Here is a 20,137-nt window from a genome sequence, read left to right as displayed (position 1 = left end):
TGGGATTGCTGGGTCAAATGGTATTTCTGATTCTAGATCCTTGAGGAATTGCCACACTGTCTTCCACAATGGTTGAACTAATTTACACTCCCACCAACAGTGTAAAAGCATTCCAATTTCTCCACATTCTCTCCAGCATCTGTTGTTTTCTGACTTTTTAATGATTGGCATTCTAACTGACATGAGATGGTATCTCATTGTGGTTTTGATTTGCATTTCTCAAATGATCAGTGATGATGAGCTTTTTTTCATATGTGTGTTGGCCACATAAATGTCTTTTTTGGAGGGGTATCTGCTTATATCCTTTGCCCAGTTTTTGATGGGGTTGTTTGTTTTTTTCTTGTAAATTGGTTTAAGTTCTTTGTAGATTCTGGATAGCCCTTTGCCAGATGGATAGATTGCAAAAATTTTTTTCCCATTCTGTAGGTTGCCTGTTCACTCTGATGATAGTTTCTTTTGCTGTGCAGAAGCTCTTTAGTTAAATTAGATCCCATTTGTCAATTTTGGCTTTTGTTGCCGTTGCTTTTGGTGTTTTAGTCATGAAGTCTTTGCCCATGTCTATGTCCTGAGTGGTATTGCCTAGGTTTTCTTCTAGGGTTTTTATGGTTTTAGGTCTTACATTTAAGTCTTTAATCCATCTTGAGTTAATTTTTATATAAGGTGTAAGGAAGGGGTCCAGTTTCAGTTTTCTGCATATGGCCAGCCAGTTTTCCCAACACCATTTATTACATAGGGAATCCTTTCCCCATTGCTTGTTTTTGTCAGGTTTGTCAAAGATCAGATGGTTCTAGATGTGTGGCGTTATTACAGCCAATATCATACTGAATGGGCAAAAGCTGGAAGCATTCTCTTTGAAAACCAGCACAAGCCTGCCTTCCTTCCTTCCTCCCTCCCTCCCTCCCTTCCTTCCTTTCTTTTTTTGTTGAGACTGTCTCCCTCTGTTGCCCAGGCTGGAGTGCAGCGGCATCATCTCGGCTCACTGCAACCTCCCTGCCTCGGGCTCCCGTGATTCTCCTGCCTCGGCCTGCCAAATACCTGGGATTGCAGGCGCACACTACCACGCCTGGCTGGTTTTTGTATTTTTAGTGGAGACGGGGTTTTGCCGTGTTGGCCAGGCTGGTCTCCAACTCCTGACCTCGAGTGATCTGCCCGCCTCGGCCTCCCAAAGTGCTGGGATTACAGACGGAGTCTCGCTCACTCAATGCTCAATGTTGCCCAGGCTGGAGTGCTGCGGAGTGATCTCGGCTCGCTACAACCTCCACCTCCCAGCCGCCTGCTTTGGCCTCCCAAAGTGCTAAGATTACAGCCTCTGCCTGGATGCCACCCCGTCTAGGAAGTGAGGAGCGTCTCTGCCTGGCCGCCCATCGTCTGGGATGTGAAGAGCACCTCTGCCCAGCCGCCCCATCTGGGAAGTGAGGAGCACCTCTGCCCGGCCGCCCATCATCTGGGATGTGAGGAGCGCCTCTGCCCAGCCGCCCCATGTGGGAAGTGAGGAGCGCCTCTGCCCGGCCACCCCGTCTGGGAAGTGAGGAGCGTCTCTGCCCGGCCGCCCCGTCTGGGAAGTGAGGAGCACCTGTGCCTGGCTGCCCCATCTGGGAAGTGAGGAGTGCCTCTGCCCGGCCGCTCATCGTCTGGGAAGTGAAGAGCGCCTCTGCCCAGCCGCCCTGTCTAGGAAGTGAGGAGCGTCTCTGCCCAGCTGCCCCGTCTGGGAAGTGAGGAGCGCCTCTGCCCGGCCGCCCCATCTGGGAAGTGAGGAGTGCCTCTGCCTGGCCACTGTGCAACCTTCCAAGTGTGAAGTGACAGCCTTCGTTGTAGAATGAATGAAGACACTGGCACTGATTATATAACACCTTGGCAGCTATCTCAAGTCGTTGATGCTGGAGGTATTGGAATTATAGAAGAAAGCAAACACACAAATTTGACTAAAGGCAATTTTGTGACTTCTTTCTATTGGCCCTGGCAAACCAAGGTTATTCTGGATGGAAATAGCCTTGAAAAGGTGATATATATATGAACATATCTGATTTTTTCCCCCATATAATTCTTACTTTGTGCATTTGATATTCAGTTGTGTTTGTAATCACGGAAACATAAAAGCATATATAAAAAAAAAAATAAAATAAAATAAAGAAAGAAAGAGAAAAAACAGACAAACAAAAGAAAATATTAAGAAAATTCTAAAAAAGAGAAAATATATTTACTATTCATTAAGTGGAAGTGGAAAAAAAAAAAAAAAGAAAGAAAACCAGCACAAGACAAGGATGTCCTCTCTCACCACTCCTATTCAACATAGTATTGGAAGTTCTGGCCAGGGAAATCAGGTAAGAGAAAGAAATAAAGGGTATTCAAATAGGAAAAGAGGAAGACTAATTGTCTCTATTTGCAGATGACATGATTGTATATTTAGAAAACCCCCATCGTCTCAGCCCAAAATCTCATGAAGCTTATAAGCAACTTCAGCAAAGTCTCAGGATACAAAATCAATGTGCAAAAATCACAAGCATTCCTATGCACCTATAATAGACAAACAGACAGCGAAATCATGTGAACTCTCATTCACAATTGCTACAAAGAGAATAAAATACTTAACGAATACAGCTTACAAGGGATGTGAAGGACCTTTTCAAGGAGAACTACAAACCACTGCTCAAGGAAATAAGAAAGGACACAAGCAAATGGAAAAACATTCCATACTCATGGATAGGAAGAATCAATATTGTTAAAATGGCCATACTGCCCAAACTAATTTTTAGATTCAATGCTACCACCATCAAGCTACCATTGACTTTCTTCAGAGAATTAGAAAATACTACCATATGGAACCAAAAAAGAGCCCTTATAGCCAAGACAATTCTAAGTGAAAAGAACAAAGCTGGAAGCATCACACTACCTGACTTCAAACTATACTACAAAGATACAGTAACCAAAACCACATGGTACTGGTACTAAAACAGATATATAGACCAATGGAACAGAACAGAGGACACAGGAAGGGGAACATCACACACTGGGGCCTGCTGTGAGGTGGGGTGAGCGGGGAGGGATAGCATTAGGAGATACACCTAATGTAAATAACGATTTAATGGGTGCAGCACACCAACATGGCACATGTGTACATATGTAACAAACCTGCACGTTGCGCACATGTACCCTAAAACTTAAAGTATAATAAAAAATTTTTTTCTTAATTTCTTTATTGACCTAATGATCATTCAGGAGAATTTTATTTAATTTCCGTTTATTTGTACTGCTTCCAAAATTCCTTGTTTTTGATTCCTAGTTTTATTTCATTATGACCAGAAGATGCTTGAAACAATTTCGGTTGTATTTAATTTGTTGAGACTTGTTTTGTGTCCCAATACATCCTAATATATAGCCAATCCTGGGGAATTTTCCACGTTCTGATGAAAAGATTGTGCATTCTGCAGCTGGATGAAATGTTCGGTAAACGTCTGTTAGGACCATTTGGTCTATAGTGCAGTTTAAATCTAACATTCCTTTGTTGATTTTCTCTCCAGACGATCTGTCTAATGATGAGAATGGGATATTGAAGGCACCAACTATTGTACTGGAGTCTAGCTCTCTCTTTATATCTAATAATATTTGCTTTATATATCCGAGAGCTCCAGTGTTGAGTGCATATATATTTATAATTGTTATATCCTCTTTCTGAATTGATCCCTTTAACATTCTACAATTGCCTTTGTCTTTTTTTTTTTTTTTTTTTTTTGAGATGGAGTCTCGCTCTGTCGCCCAGGCTGGAGTGCAGTGGTGCAATCACGGCCCACTGCAAGCTCTGCCTCCTGGGTTCATGTCATTCTCCTGCCTCAGCCTCCCGAGTAGCTGGGATTACAGGCGCCCACCACCACACCCAGCTAATTTTTTGTATTTTTAGTAGAGACAGGGTTTCCCCGTGTTAGCCAGGATAGTTTCGATCTCCTGGCCTTGTGATCTGCCCGCCTCGGCCTCCCAACGTGCTGGGATTACAGGCATGAGCCACCATGCCCGGCCGCCTTTGTCTTTTTTAATAGTTTTTGTCTTAAAGTCTTTTTTATCTGACCTAAGTATAGCTACTCCTGCTTACTTTAGGTTTTAATTTGCATAAAACATTTTTTTCTATCCCTTTACTATTAATCTATGTGTGTCTTTACAGGTGAAGTAGGTTTCTTGTAGGCAGGATATAGTTGGGGCTTGTATTTTTTTTTATCAATTCAGCCAGTCTATGTCTTTAAATTGGGAAATTTAATTCATTTATATTCAAGGTTATTATTAATAAAGGAGTACTTACTTTTGGCATTTTGATCATTGTTTTCTGGTTGTTTTGTATATTCTTTGATCCTTTCTTCCTCTCGTTTGCTTTGTGGTTTGGTGGTTTTCTGAAATAAAAAGATTTGATATTTTCTCCTCCTTTGTTATCTGCTCTGCCAGTGAGTGTTACACTTTTGCATGTTTTTATGATAATTATTGTCCTCCTGCTTCCAGATATAGGACTTCTTTAAGCATTACTTGTAAGGCCTGACTAATGGTGGTTAATTTCCTCAGTTTTTTTCTTGTCTGGGAAAGAATTTATTTCACCTTCATTTCTAAAGGATAGCTTTGCTGGGTATACTGTTCTAGACTGGCAACTTTTTTTTTCAGTACTTTGAATATATTATCTCATTCTTTCCTGGCCTGTAAGGTTTCTGCTAAGGAATATGCTGTTGGTCTAATGGAGATTCCCTTATAATGTGACTTGACACTATCTCTTGCTGCTTTTAGAATTCTGTCTTTCATTTCTCACAGTTTGAATACAATGTGCCTTGTAGAGCACCTTTTTGGGTTGAATCTATTTGGGGACTTTTGAGCTTCCTGGATCTGGATGTTCTTATCTCTAAGACTTGGAAAGTGTTTAGCTATCATTTTATTAAATAGGTTTTCTATGCTTTTTTCCATCTCTTCTCCTTCTGGAGTTTCTACAATGCAAAAAAATTGTTTGCTTAATAATGTCCCATAAGTTCTGTAGGCTCTCTTCCTTCATTTTATTTTTTTATCTATTTTTTAGTTTTATCTATCTGGGTTATTTCAAAAGACCTGTCTTCAAGGTTAGAAATTCTTTCTTCTGTTTGACCTAATCTGTTAGTTAAACTCTGAGTTGCATTTTTTATTTCATTCGTTGAATTCTTCACGTCCAAGATTTCTGTAAGATTCTTTTTTGTGATATCTATCTCTGTTGAATTAATTATTCAGATACTGAATTGTTTTTCTGATTTTGTTGAATTGTTTATTTATATTCTCTTGTATCTCACTGAGTTTCCTTGAAATCATTATTTTGAATTACTCTTCTGGCATTTAATAAATTCCTTTTCTTTGGGGTCTGTTACTGGAGAATTATTGTGGTTTTTTTCAAGGCATCATATTTCCTTGCTTTTTAATGTTTCTTCTGTTCCTACATTGATAGCTGCACATCTGGTGGAATGTTTGCCTCTTCCAATTTTATTCAATAGTTTTGTAGGAAGTGACTTTGTGGGAAATGTAGATGAGTCCTAGGGTGTCAGCTGGGTAGCTGAGTGGATTCATTAGTATAGCCTCTTTGCAGTTTATTCAGCTATAATCCACTTTAATTATGTCTGCAAATTCCTAAGTAGCCTAGGCTACAGGAGTTTTCAGTGGTGGCGGTGCAGCTTTGCCAGGGGTGGGCTCACCAGGCTGGTTCTCACAGCATGCAAGTAAGGGGTCAGCCAGCTTGGAAATTGGTCCAAGGGCAGGGCCTCCAGACTGTCTCTCAGGCCAAGGGTATGGGTGCATGGTGAGTAAGTAGACTGGGGATTGACTTACTAGGGGCAAGCCATCCAGGTTGCTTCTATGACTGGGGACACCTGGCTAAATCGCCAGGGGTAGATTTACTGGGTTGTTTCTAGCCAGAGGCATGGATGCATGGCAGTTCAGCTAGCCTGAAATTACCTTCTGTGCTGTACAGGACTGGAGTCACATCATTTCCAGGCCCAGGCTCCAAGAATTGGGGGTCATGGTATTGCAGTCACCCACGTGACTTCCTTGGAATGAGCCCAGAATGACCAGGAATGACTGCATTGGAATGACTGCATAGAGCCTCAAGGTTGGAGAGGTCTCATGGTTACTGACCCCTAGAACCAAATGCATGTTAGCAGTGGCTCCACTTTCAAGATGGTATACTGCTGCAGCTGCGTGTGTCCTGGTTGGGGGTGGAGGGGTTGCAAGGTTGCAAGGGGAAGGGTTAATGCACAATGTGTGCTCCTACTCTGGAGTAATGTAACCATATGAATTCCAGGCGGCTCCCCACTCCCCAAACTGGACTCTGGGCTTGTGAGGACTGTGGGATTTTCCTGTAGTAAGAATTGCAAGTTTCTGCAGTGGCAATGAGGGCTTGTGGGTGGCATCTTCTGCTTACCTTTTTCTTGCAAGGGGGAAGGAAGTCCCTCTTGGCTGAGAGCTGATCTCAGTGGGAGAGACAGGGCGGCAGAGGCAGGATGCCTCATTTCCCTCTATGCTGTGATCCTGGGCTTCTGTGCTCCACAAGGATTTTGCCACTCCCTTGCTGTACTCCAGCACTTTCTTTCAAACATTACAGTTGAATTTTGACTGTTTGTTGTTTTGTGTATTTTTTTTTTTTTTTTTTTGTGGAAGACTTGAGCACCAGGAACCTCTAGTTAGCCACTTAGCTGACATCTACCATTCCTTTTAATAAAAAACGTGCCATGGCATAGATACTAGCTACTAAAAACTTACCTCTTTTATAAAACATTTGCTTAATTGCCTCCAAATGAGCCTTAATTATAATGTCATAGACACAGGATATATAGCTCTGAAATTCAGAGGGGCAGTCTGGGCCAGAGATTATAAATCATCAGTCTATAATTCCAGAATCTTCCCCTTCCCCCTTTGGAAAACAATGTTTACTATCTCTTCCACAAGTTCTCAAATGTTCATGTCATCTACAAGTTTGTCTGGCCCATATAATATACAATTCAATGGGGCCTGGAAGTCTGAAATTCAGCATATCCAGGTGCTTCCTTGGTCTACTCTTCTATTTAGTGCCTTAATTTCCTCTTAGAAATGCTTTATCTATCCTCCTCAGTTTGAAAATTATTCTCCCTGAGAAGATAGAAGCAAAATTATGTTATGGAAAACACATGGCTTTGAAGATACAGTCAAAATTTCAGGCCCTGGAACTACCATTAACACACTGTGTGATCTTTGGCAAGTTATTCGGCCTCTTTGACATACAGTTTCCTTACCACAAAGTAGAATTTAACAATATTCAACAGTGCGCTTTTTAATCAGAACAATATTGTGATTAAGAAAAAGATACCAACAGACAAAACATACAATTTCATTCAGTGTTGTTGAAGAATAAATACAACTACTCCTCAAAAAATCTTTCTCAAAAAAGGCTTCACAGATCAGAAGAAAAAGCAACAGTTCGCTTTGGAGAGTCTTCCCTGATCTTCAAAACTCCATAAAGATGCTCTACCACCAAGATATCTACTGATCATTGTGAAGATACTTTTCCAAGTTCTTAAAAAAGTTCCTTTGCCATTACCATGGTTTTTTCTTTTTCTATTCTTACAGCTTCTCTAATCCTTTTTATTGACTAGGTACAAGTTCCTGGTGACACCCCAAACACATTCCTGCCGAATGAGTTGATGGGAGTTCTGTTTGCAGGGTCACTTTCCCAAATAGACATCCTCTCTGAGGTTAAGGTTTTTAGGTCGGCTGAAATGTACTGCTATGCTTTGTACTCTTGGAGATGCTGTGAGGATGAAAATGGGACTCCGAAAATAAAATTTACTCACAAAATACAGTTCCCAGCTTATTTTGCACTATCTTTCCTATTTTCTTATAAGTTAGGCATATTTTGGTTGCAAATGACAGCAAAATTCAACTTGATTCAAACAGTCTTTAATAATAAAGAATATTTATCACCTCATATAAAAAAATTCCACAGGTAATTCTAGCCTCAGGAGAGGAATAGCCTAATGACTCACTGGATGCATTTTCTGTTTTCTCTTTCCCGTCTGTCTTTTAGGGTCTTCCATTCAATTTCAGAACTCTCCCACTATGGTAGAAAGAATAGCTAGAATAGTTCCAGACATCACATTGTCTCTACAGCAACTCATCTAAGAGAAAGAGTGTCTGATAGCTCTCACATAGATCCTGGGATCTGTACTTTTTCATTGGCCCTAACTGGGTCAGATATACATCCTTGAAGTAAAACATGGTGATTAGAAGAAAGGAATAAATTGATTGAATTGATTCAAGGGCCATCTCAGGAACTGAAAATGGTATCAGTCCCACATGAAACATATATGAGAGTGAATTCCAAAAAAGAAAACCAGGATACTATTGGCAAGAAAGCTACACAGATAACTTATAAATGTTCACTACATGAGTTCATTTTCTTTCTCCAAATAAAATGAAGTACTTCTTGACTGTCTCTGGCTTCAGCCTTCGTGATGCCTTTCCTATAGGCTCATGCTGCTCTCTTGTATTTCTTTTTTGGTTATCCGCTCTTGTCTACAGTTTGTTTCAAAGCTGAATCTACCAGAGGATTCACAAGCCATCATATTGGTTTCTGTAATTTCTTCCCCCTTTTCTTTCTCACTGAGTTACTTAGAATTATGTGGGTAGAATTATGTTTTTAGGCTCAAATTCCATAGGCACGTTTATGTGCCTATGCATGTCTTACTAAAGGAATCTGACAGTAGTGGCAACTATATTGTTATTGGATGAAACAGAACAGGCATCTCAGCTAGCCCCATTCCTTCCTATTATACATAGGTAGGGATGGAACAGAAATTTAAATGTTTTATGGTTGGTTGAAGTAAGGTTAAAGGAAACCATTGTATTTTTCTTTTCTACTAAATGAAGAAAATGTATTGAGCAATATTTAAAGGGGTCTAATAAAAAAAATCTGATTACTGACTGCTATCCTACAAATCTTTCTCCTGATTGTATCCTAGGCCCACCTCTCTCCTGACCTGAGTTTCCTGTGAGAGTAAGAAATGTTTGTGGTGATGGGAAAAACTCTCAGGTTGATTGGCTGATTGTATGCCATATTGTTTTATCTATACTCCATTAGCCCAAGTAATTAAGAGTTGACTTCATTTTCCTCTCTTTCTGACATTCTTCACCCCCTACTCACACAATCATTTTCTCTCTCACACACACACTCTATCTGTATTTCATCTAAAAGTATGAAATATTTAAAATACTCCTGTTAGCAATGAACCATTTGATAGCTCCTATTATAGTGAGTTGGGGATGCAAATAAAGATGGTCAATTTCAATGAAATTTTGTTTCAAGTGGAATTTTGTGTGTCTTAATGAATTCAATGACTTGCATGCACATTCATCAGAAGCTCATTTATATTTTTAACTGCTCCAACTTAAAATCTTTAAAAGCCAGATAGTGAGACACTCACAATGAAGAAGTTAGAGGCAAGGTTCAAACATACATCTCTTTTGTGTATGCAATCAAGAAAGATATCAGGGACATGTCTCATACCATTAACATTCACCCCCAACCCCACTCCACACACAAAATGTCCTGACACAATTATCTCAGTTATATAACTGGCACAATTCCCATGACACGTTTAATTATACATTATAATGTGTTTCTCAAAAACTTTGAAACTCTATTAGAACAATGATGAAATAGATGTGCCCACTTTCCTTCTCAATTTGTGGTGATAAATTTTTAAGAAAACTTAACCATTATTTCATTTGCCTTCTAATGAGAGATTCGGCTTTCACAATTACATTCTTATCATTGAATAGTACTTTTTACTAAGAAGTTGGTATTTGTTTTAGCTCAGTAGAAACCTTATGTTAACAAAATAAAACGCTTTCCTGGTTCTTTCATGATAACCTAATCCACTTGGACATATTCATTGTGCAGGTGCCAAATTTATGTGTTGCAATGGGAGGTTTGGTCCTAAGCCAAGAGTTAACTAAGCCTTCTGAGAAATGATAAATATTAGCTCTTAATATGCAAATATATATCAAATTATTTGTTCATTGATATTTTGTCTTTAAAAATAAATGACTGAGGGACAATACTATGCATTGCTATGTTAATCCTTATAAAGTTATCTTTATTTGTTGCTTCCAGTTAAAATGTTCTTCTAAGAAAGAGCAGATCTTATGGATTGCCTTTCCAGCAAAAATAAATACTTTTGTTGCTTATTACCATAAGCAATTTCAAAAGCCTGCTTAAAATAGAAAACAGTTGTATTCCAAGGGAGCCCACGGAGCCTACCACCTAATGATGGAGCCAAGATAGAGAAACTGGCTGATAGGATCATCTGTAAGGGATCAGCTATGAGGGATTACCTATGAGGGAGCTGGAACTCAGAGACAATTCCCAAAACTAAAGTCCAGCAGAGTTCAGAGGTTTCCAGAAATGCCATAAATGGAGGAAAACAGAATAACATAATCAAGTAACAATGCCATGGGCTAGACCACTGGAGACAGATGGGCATGGAAAAGGGTTCACAGAAGACAATAGAAAGGAAAGGTCAAATGGAGCCATACTGGAAGGGTGAGCTTTGCCACCCCCTTACATCTGCATATTGTATTTCACTGGCTACTTTGTGAATTTCAATCTCACAAGACTAATTTGAAGAGCTTACTGTATTTTCTACAGCTTGGTGCTAAAAGCAGCATCACACATGCATACAAGATATTTAAAGATGAGGAGCAATTTGGCATCAATTCAATTATTCCCTCACCCCCAAAAACAGTTTAAAAATGTATTATCTGTATAAAGTGCAGGCAACTCATGGGTTCTTGTGGCATAACTTTATGTTAAAGAAGCATCAGTAGAGTCTCCAAACTAGTTTAAAAACAACGTAAATTTTTACTGAAGGCTTTAATAAAAACACCAAAGAAGGAATATATCCAGAAAATCTTTGGAAATATTATCTTTCCAGTCTCGTCAACCTCTTCCAGATGTGGCAACTGCTCCCAAAGTCCCTATAGTTTCAACTCCCCAAAAGTCTCTTCCAGCCTGGTATACCATCTCTTGTATCCTCCCTCACCTGTCTCTGGTGCAGCTTCTTTAATATGTGGCTCATTTTAACCTTTCTGACTTGTTTCACTTTCCCTGTTCCTCCTTTACCAAGATTCTGTGCAGCAAAACAATGCCTAGGAACTCATCCAGCAAGCAACAAAACAAAACAAACAACAACAAAAACAAAAAAACCTCTCCATTTTCCAAGATTGTTGATGGTCAGAGATGTTTAAAATACTTTGTAATTTATTTTATCTTCTCCCACAAATAGCATATAAGGTCTGTCCTTTTAAAGTAGCAGTTTGTCAAGGAATAAAGTTAAAAAGGAAAAGGACTTTGTCTTCGATTTACAGAAGGCAGGCAAAGCTTTCATTTGAAAGACACCAAAGCCCAAAATTCTTGCCATGTGCATATACTAAGAAGACTTTGAATCCAACTGTACAAAATCAAGTTGAAAAAAATAGTTAGGTCAAGCTCAAGGATAAACCAAGGTTAGAATTCCCAGCAACTTAGACTAGATCTGGGTGTTTATCTTTCTTTCAGTAATTTGCTTTCTGATATTAACAATTTTATTATACCTTTTATGATCATTTTGTTTTAACAATCATCAGCTGTGCAAAATTACTCATTTATCTGTATTACCTGTGCCTAAAATCTGGCTGTTGAGACCATAAACTCCTATCCAGGTCCAACTAGTGGCAGAACATTGTAACTGCAGGTGAAGAAGGAAGAACTACAGCCACTTGAGTGACAGGAAGTGGTAATCCCAAATCAGATAGATCACGTGCAAGAGTATGATAAGAATATTTGAGAATTAATGAGCTTTAATATTTATTTTGCATTTCTACCAGCAATCTGTTTCTTCCTTTTCGCACTCTATTTAATCACTGTTTAATCAGGAAACCCAAGAGAAGATGTGAAAAATATAGGCAAGAAGTAGCTAAGGTCCACGGTCAAGAGAAATTTGATTGTGCAGGCAACTGAAGGGGCAAATTAAGGGCAAATTACCAGCAAAAAAGTCAAATTACCAGCAACAAAGTCAGGTGCAAAGGAGGTAGAGCAATTACAGTAACTATATCAATCTTTTTGTTATATTAGTATTATCTGCCCAATGCCTAGAATATAGTGGGTCCCTAATAGTTATTAGTTCATTTTTTCTTCCTCTTTCTCATTCTCTGAATTTATTTTTATACTTACAGGATTAATTACCACCAAAAATGTGTATTTATCAATTTGATTCTTACTGAAAGTAGACACTATGCAAATTACAAATTTCAAAAATAAATTATAGCTCTGACAATGCTGTGTAATGGCCTTAGATTATAGCTACTCTACAGCCTAAGCTTCCTGTACTCTATACCTTGAAATCTTTATCTTTCAATATGGATAACAGCTCCCTCAAATCATACACAGCACAGTGCTTGCAGCATGATTTTGGACTAGAGCAGATAATCTTCTCTATTCCAGATGGCAACTGGGAAACATGGGGCTACTAACCCCACACCAAGTGATAAAGACGAGATTGAGATGTGGGAAATACAATGGACAAACTAGTGTGAATAAGGTAGGCTAGAGCTGACCTCATCCCAGAGGCCTGCCCACTGGGACTACAGCAGCTACCAACGGCAAATGTTTTGAATATGTCATCTACCTTAGCTATAGTCATCTGTTTTTGTTTAATTCTCGATTGCAAATTACCCCAAAACTTAGAAGTTTAAAACAATAAACATTTATTATGTCATAGTTTCTATGGATCAGGAATTTGAGGGAGGCTTAACTGGGTATTTCTGGCTTAGGGATCTTCTTGGGGTTGCAGTCAAGATGTCAGATGAAGTTCCAGTCATCTGAAGGATTAACTGGAACTGGAGAATGGGCTTCCAAGATGATCACTCCCACGGTTTTGGCAGGAGGCCTCAGTTCCTCTCTGGCTATTGGCAGGAAGCCTTAGTTTCTTGGGTCTCCTTAGGGCTGCATGAGTGTGCTCACAAAATAGCAGCAGGCTTTCCCCAGAAAGAGTGATACAGAGAAAGAGAGCAGGGCAGAGAATGCAATGGCTTTCATTACCTAGTCTTAGAGCTACACGTTACTTCCTCCATATACTATTTGCTAGAAGCAAATCACTAAGTCTAGGCAAACTCAGAGAGAGAAACATCAGGATCTACATTAAACTGAGAGAATAGTCAAAAAAATTATGTATGTATTTTTAAATACCAAGCCTACAAAGACTCAAGGATCTTTCTACCCTCCCTTAAGTAATGTCTGATATTGTGCCTTATACATCAGATCTAGAATTTCATCAAAGATAGAATTAAAAGCAGAATACATGAACATACAGTAACTAGGCAGAGGAGAATTGTCTAAAAATTGAGAACATTGGCAAGAGAGACTGAAAAAAGCTGGAACAAGAAAGAGACAATTTGCATTTGGAATCTACTTTAAGTATATGAATGAAGACATTCAAATTCAAACACTTCTCAGGATAAAAAAGTGAAAGGCATCACTTCCCCTCTGGTCATTCTGAGGCTTCATATAAGGATAGAGTGTTTATCAGTTCCAGGAGCCTTTTGGTGGAGTCTTTAGGGTTTTCTAGGTATGGAATCAATCGTCTATAAAGGGAGATAGTTTGACTTATTCTTTTCCTATTTGAATGCCTTTTATTTCTGTCTCTTGCCTGATTGCCCTGGCAAAAACTTTAAGTACTATGTTGAATAGAAGTGGTGAGAGTGTGTATCATTGTCTTGTTCCAGTTCTCAAGGGAATGCTTTCCATTTTTGCCCATTCAGTATGATGTTGGCTGTGGGTTTGGCATAGATGGCTATTATTTTGAGGTATGTTCCTTTGATGCCTAGTTTGTTGAGAGTTTTTAGGATTTTGTCAAAGGCTTTTTTCACATCTATTGACATGATCATATGTTTTTTGCTTTTAATGTGTTTAGGTGGTGAATCACATTTATTGATTTTCATATTTTGAACCAACTTTATGTCCCAGGAACGAGGCCTATTTGATCATGAGGAATTAACTTTTTGATATACTGCTGGATTTGGTTTATTAGTATTTTGTTGACATTTTTGTGACTTCAGTGAATTATAAGGATACAAAATTGTTGTACAAAAATTAATAAAATTTCTATACATCAATAATATTCAAGCTGAGAGCCAAATTGAAATGCAATCCCATTTACAATAGCCACAAATAAAATTAAATACCTAGAAGTGCATCTAACCAAGGAGGTGAAAGATTTCTACAAGGAGAACTACAAAACACTGCTCAAAGAAATTAGAGATGACACAAACAAATGAAAAACCATTCCATGCCTATGGATTAGAAAAATCAATATCATTAAAATGACCATACTGCCCAAATCAATCTACAGATTCAACACTATTCCTATCAAACTACCAAAATCATGTTTCACAGAATTGGAATAAACTATTCTAAAATTTATATGGAACCAAAAAAGGGCCCAAATAGCCAAGGCAATCCTAAGCAAAAAGAATAAAGCCAGAGGCATCACATTACCTGACTTTAAACTATACCATAAGGAAGACTACAGTAACCAAAACAGCATGACACTGGCACAAAAACAGACACATAGACCAATGAAACAAAATAGAAAACCCAGAAATGAATTCACACACTTACAACCACCTGATCTTCAACAAAGCTGACAAAAATAAGCAATAGGGAAAGGACTCCCTAGTCAGTAAATGGTGCTGGATAGCTGCATAGCTATATGCAGAATTAAATTGGACCCCTACCTTTCACTAGGTACACAAATTAACTCAAGACAGATTAAAGATTTAAATGTAAGACTTCAAACTGTAAGAATCCTAGAAGAAAATGTAAAAAATGCCATTCTGGACATGGGCCTTGGCAAAGAATTTATGATTAAGTCTTCAAAAGCAATTGCAACAAAAACAAAACTTGAAAGTGGGACCTAATTAAAGAGCTTCTGCACAGAAAAAAAAAATATATATATATATAAATATATATATATATATATATATAAATATATATATATATATATATATATCAACAGAGTAAACAGACGACTTACAGACTGGGAGAAAATATTCACAAACTATGCATCCAACAAAGGTCTAACATCCAGATTCTATAAGGAACTTAATTCAAAAAGCAAAAAAACAAATAACCTCATTAAAAAGTTGACAAAAGACATAAACAGACATTTCTCAAAAGAAGACATACTGGCAGCCAACAAACATATGAGAAAATGCTCCACATCACTAATCATCAGAGAAATGCAAATCGAAACCTCCATGAGATACCATCTCACACCAGTCAAAATGGCTAGTATTAAAAAATTTAAAAAACAACAGATGCTAGTGAGGCTACGGAGAAAAGGGAACACGTATACACAGTTGGTGAAAATGTAAATTAGTTCAGCCACTATAGAAAGCAGTTTGGAGATTCCTTAAAGAACTAAAAACAGAATTACCATTGGACCTAGTAGTTCCATTCCTGGGTATATACCCAAAAGAAGATAAATCATTCTACCAGAAAAACACATGCACTTGCTTATTTATTGCAGCACTATTCACAATAGCAAAGACATGGAATCAACCTAGGTGCACATCACTGGTGGGCTGGATAAAGAAAATGTGGTACATATATACCATGGAACGCTACACAGCCATAAGAAAGAATGCAATGTGCTTTGCAGTGACATAGATGCAGCTGGGAGCCATTATCCTAAGCAAATTAACACAGGAACAGAAAAACGAAATACCACATGTTCTCACTTATAAGTGACAGCTAAACATTGGGTAGTTATGGACATAAAGAAAGGAACAATAGACACTTGGGACTAATGAAGGAGGGGTAAGAGTTGAAAATCCACCTATTGGGTACTATGCTCACTCTATGAGTGATGAGATCATTTGTATGCCAAACCTCACCATCACGCAATATACTATGTAACAAACCTTCATGTGTACCACCTGAATCCAAAATTAGAGCTCACGTGATAAAAATAAAAAGAATAAGAATAATCAGAATACTTTTTAAAAGAGTGAAGTGTTGGGAACTAAGATATTGAAGATTTTGTTAGAAAATATAGATCGCAGTCATGCATGGATGGACACTCATAATTGCCCCCAAGTGACTTGTCTAAAAAAATTACTGTAAGTGAGAGAAACTTGGGAAGCTGAGCCCTAGATATGAGTGGGAATAACCACATTTGAGTTCTAAGGCTTATAAATTGAGATCAAAGTTCTCTACATGGAAGTTTCAGTGCTATTATGTCCTTCAAGAACTTTAGGAAAACTTGTTGTTAGGACCAAAATCTGTTCATAGAGTTCTATGAGACAGAGGAGGTGGATTTACCCACAGGTACACTAATTTTCCAAGGAAGAGAATCAGGAAAACTGCTGTTTTTTATCCAATCTATGATATTATGTATTGATTACCATTATTTTATGTAGTACCAATGGTAGCAATTACATTTTAATGTAATTCTTTCTTTTCATTTAAAAAATACTTACTGAAAGAACTGTTTTCAGATTTAGACAGATTTTGTCACTGCATCATTCCTCATACCATCAAGAGGATTGGAGGCTCAGGAATTAGCCCAGCTAATTTTTGTATTTTTAGTAGAGACGAGGTTTCACCATGTTGGCCAGGCTGTTCTCGAACTCCTGACCTGAGGTGATCCACCTGCCTTGGCCTCCCAAAGTGCTGGGATTACAGGTATGAGCCACTGTGCCTGACCCCCCTTTGCAAATTTTGATGGCAACACTTTTTTTACTCAATTGAATCACATGATGCTGGATGCTAACTGGCTTCTGTCCAAAGTCAGTAAGAAGTTTCTGGTAATTTAATGTGTGGTATCCTGCACAATTCATGAGCCAGTTCACATATGTTACTCATTGCTTTGAAATTTCTTTGATCTGTTCCAAGGGATTTGGTGATTTCTCCTGTCTTCAGTTGCATTGCATAGTGCATAATAGGCGATCCTTTTCCTGTATCTTAGTGACAACATATAACACAGTTTCATCAACTTGTAGGCATCTTCCTTGTGTAGGTCGGGTAATGCATATAGGTATTTCTTTGGCTAGAAAATATAAAATTGAAGTCCCTTGTCCAATGACAAATATGTCTGTCTTTTTAGTTTTTACATACAACTTTTCAATGAACAATCATAATGTAATTGTGAGGACATCTTAAGTGCACAAATTCAGCATTCATAATGTCAGCAATGCACTAAATGTAACTGATGTAACAAAATAGGAAAAGCTGTAACTATTACTGCATGTACTAATATACTAATATTGGAGCATGTCCTAATAACTCTTTTAGTGACTGCCACCTGCTAACATTAATTACAGGACACGTTTTCATTTCAGAGGTAAAATTTAAAATAAGTACATCTTCTAAATAATGAAATAAAATTTTTCATAAAAGAATCTGTTTTTCATGCTAGACAATACTACTGTGCATCAGCTACATCAAGAGCTGTATCTCTGAGGATGAGAGGGGAAAAGTCATTCAACTTGCCCAAACTATTATGTTATATTACTGTGGCTATTAAAATGCAAGAAAAAATAAGTAAAACTAGTCAATAAAACAGCATGGAAGGCCCCCAAACAAACCCTGGCACATGTAAGAATTATGTTATGGGAAAGATGGAATCATGAGGCAAGGGTAGTGAACAAATTAAGCTGAAAAAATTAGTTCACTGTTTGGGAAAAAAATTAAATAAACTTTTGTTTCTTACCATACACCAAAGTAAATTCTAGATATATTAAAGACTTATATGAAAAGAAGGAAAATCATAAAATAATTAGATCATCTCTGGTTGCCAAACGGCTGTCTAAGCATATTAGCAAAAGAAGAAATAAATATGGTAACACAAAATTAAACACTTCTGTACATAGCAAAAGGCCAGTGACAAATAAAAAATATGTTTGCCACATAAATATAAAATGATAGGTTAGTATTTTTAAATATATAAAGAGCTCTTACATTTAATAATAAACATATAACCTATAGAAAAATGGAACAAAGAAATAAACAGCAAATTCACAAAAATGCATGGTAATAATAAGTAATAATGAGAAAAGTTAAATCTCAACAATTTTTTAAATGCAAGGTAAAATTAAAACAAAAGTTAAGTATTTTTCACCCATCAAGGTATTTAAAAACCAAATCCAATAGCCACCATAAATGAGAATGTAAAATGAATAGTCTCATTCTCTGCTATAGGGTTGTAAATCAGTCCATCTTTCCTAAAGCAAAATTTAGATACTCTTCAAATGTATGTTTTCTTCAACAAAATTACCGTTACCCTATAAATTCTTTCAAGAATTTATCCTGAATAAAAATTTAGCTATGTGCAAAGAGATTTATATGCAAATGTATTCATCACAATATTATTTTTGATACTTAAAAAATCAGAATCAATCTATCTGTGTAAAACTAAATAAATAGTTAAATCTGTTATAAACCTCTTTGATGGAATGTATAAGCATCACAGCTTGTCTTTCGTAGACTTCATAATGACAGAAAGATGATAGAATGTCTAGTGATAAAATCGTAACACAAAACCATATTCAAAAGGAAATATTTTTAAATGTTGGCAGTACTTACACTGTATAGCAGTTAATTTTGATTTATTTCTGATACTTTTCTATGCCTAACCAAGATTTCTACAATAGCATTATTTTTGTAACCAGGAAGTGAAGGAAAAAAAGAGAGAACTTTGGTCAACATAATAAAAAGGCAAGAGCAATGTAGTTTTTTTAATCAGATAATACAGATGCTAAGAGACACATATCACAGACATTGTTACATACAATTGTGATTTATAATTGTTTTCTGTGCTTGAAAAGATAAGAATGTTGTAACTATGCTTTGGATCATGAAGAGTAAAAAACCAATATTTTATTGGAAAGAGAAAATTCAACTTAAATATATATTTGTATGATTTCACATTATAACTACTATGTACTTTTGGAATTTAATAGCATTATTTCATAATGCAACATTTTGAAATGAAAATTAGCAGTCTATTTTATGCTAATCAAGGACTCTTGTTATCTAAAGGTTAAGGAAGCACCCAAATAAAAATAAATAAAATGCATTTTTCATCAGAAGAGACTAGATATTTTCTTCTGATCCAGCATATAGACAAATTGACACCTAACTGTAGATAATTTTTACAATAAACCAAATTCTTTCTGCATCATAATTGAGAACACACCACTGTGTACAGAACTGAAATGATCATACCAAAGTTCTTAGAAAGTCGTCTCTAAGACAGATTAGAGAATAAATTTGTCATCTTTATGAGTATGGCTTTTTCACCCCGTTCCTCCAAGTACTCCAACTCTGATTACCTTCTCCAGGATGAAGGCAAGAGTCAGCCTACATACTCATTAAGGTGGAAGATATTTCAAACAGCCTGCCACTTTCAACAGCTTGCTATGAGAAACAAAATTTCTTTCACTTTTTACTAGATCCCTAACACACAGAGGGAATTCAAAATGTCTCCCTGGAGACGGAGGTTGAACACTTAGGTGCTGTTTTACTCTACTATCTGACTGTGAAAAACAGCATTTTTTTCTATGGGGGTGGAAAGCTGAATGCACAATACACCTTTGATTGATGGGTTTATCAATAGTCGAGTAGCAGTTACATAAGTAGTGTAGCCTCCCCAATTGTTTTATTAAATGGCAAATACTGTGGAAGGAAAAATGTCATTTCTAGCAAATATGAAACTTTTAAACTATTTCAAAGTAAAGGAAAATTGAGTGGCAGTTTACCCAGCTCTCATACTGCAAGATTTAACACACTAAACTTTTTTCCAAAGCTACACAATTTTAAAGTGATGTCTGTCTGATTTAATGTGTTTAAGCAAAAGGATTTCCCAAAACATATCTCATTTGAAACCACTATCCCGGTGGCAGTAACAATGGCATCAATTACAGAAATGTTACTAACAACAAAAACATTCAATTCACCAACAAAGGTCAGCAGTAAATCTCTCTAAAATATGTACAGCTCATAAAACTAATGGGTTTGCAACTGTGATTGAAACAGATGTTCATAAAATCAGCATTTAAACATGACGATACTGTAAAATAA

The sequence above is a fragment of the Nomascus leucogenys genome, chromosome 1a (assembly GCF_006542625.1).
Source record: "Nomascus leucogenys isolate Asia chromosome 1a, Asia_NLE_v1, whole genome shotgun sequence".
Lineage (NCBI taxonomy): Eukaryota > Metazoa > Chordata > Mammalia > Primates > Hylobatidae > Nomascus > Nomascus leucogenys.
The sequence above is the reverse complement of the archived record's forward strand: the minus strand, read 5'-3'. Positions refer to the sequence as shown.